The 1122-nt window shown below is 36.9% G+C and overlaps 1 pseudogene; it reads left to right on the top strand.

Moving 5' to 3' along the window:
- The first annotated feature begins 7 nt into the window (after nucleotides 1-7).
- Nucleotides 8-1100, top strand: LOC115285356 (annotated as a pseudogene).
- Nucleotides 1101-1122: the final 22 nt, after the last annotated feature.

The raw sequence follows: 1122 nt of genomic DNA, 5'->3' as shown, positions 1-1122 counted from the left end.
TGGTGTGCTACCTACAGAGGAGCCTGTCTATAATTGGAGAACAGTAATAAACAGTGCTGCGGACCTCTATTTTGAAGGACATACTCATCAATCTCTGCCAAACATCCCCGAAAACCAGCTGGTACAACCTGCCGTTCTGCATCAAAAGGGAGGAAAAGGCAGAAAGAAGCTCCGACTGTTCGAATACCTTCATGAATCCCTATGTAATCCTGAGATGGCATCTTGTATTCAGTGGGTGGATAAAACCAAATGCATCTTTCAGTTTATATCAAAAAACAAAGAAAAACTTGCCCAACTTTGGGGGAAAAGAAAAGGCAACCAGAAGACCATGACTTACCAGAAAATGGCCAGAGCACTGAGGAATTATGGAAGAACTAGAGAAATCACCAAAATCCGGAGAAAACTAACTTACCAGTTCAGTGAAGCTATTCTCCAAAGACTCTTGCCATCTTATTTCTTAGAAAAAGAGATTTTCTACTCACCATATGTTCAGCCAGAGCAAGGCTTTCTCAGCTTCAGTAATTGGAATGCAAATTATAATTGTACATAAGCCGATTACCATGAGCTAAGCCACCCTGACTGCTAAATATTCTCTTACATTTCATGATTTCCTGACATCAGAAATTCCTATCACTCTCAGGATAAAGCAAACACTGAAGAGGAAAAAAAAATTGACTTCATTGTTTCTATCTTTTATTAAATAGCATATAATCTCTACAGACTTGGTGAAAAAAATCTGCCAGCAAATAACGTTTAAATCATCAAGTCCCTTTTGAAAGCATAGACTAAATGTCCTTACTCTTACTGTTGTCTATGCAATTGTTCTAGACAAACAATGCTCGTAGAGATGATTTGACTCAATGATTTAAAAACTGTTTTCCTGTTATACACTCAGGCCAAAAAAGAAAAAAAATCACTCTTAATATATATCTGATGGCATTAGTGACAAAATAAAATAATTGCATATGATAGTCTTCATGCTAAAATACACTCATAACTTTAAAGCCATATTTTCACTTTTCGGGTGTAGAGTTTGGTGAGTTCCTTGTAGATTTTGGATACTAGCCCTTTATCTGATATGTTTGCACTCATAGGTCTAACAGGAGAAACCTAATGGAAGAC

Source organism: Suricata suricatta, unplaced genomic scaffold (genome assembly GCF_006229205.1).
Source record: "Suricata suricatta isolate VVHF042 unplaced genomic scaffold, meerkat_22Aug2017_6uvM2_HiC HiC_scaffold_9419, whole genome shotgun sequence".
Taxonomy (NCBI): Eukaryota; Metazoa; Chordata; class Mammalia; order Carnivora; family Herpestidae; genus Suricata; species Suricata suricatta.
Note: the sequence above shows the minus strand (reverse complement) of the source record. Positions and strands in the feature narration are given on the sequence as shown.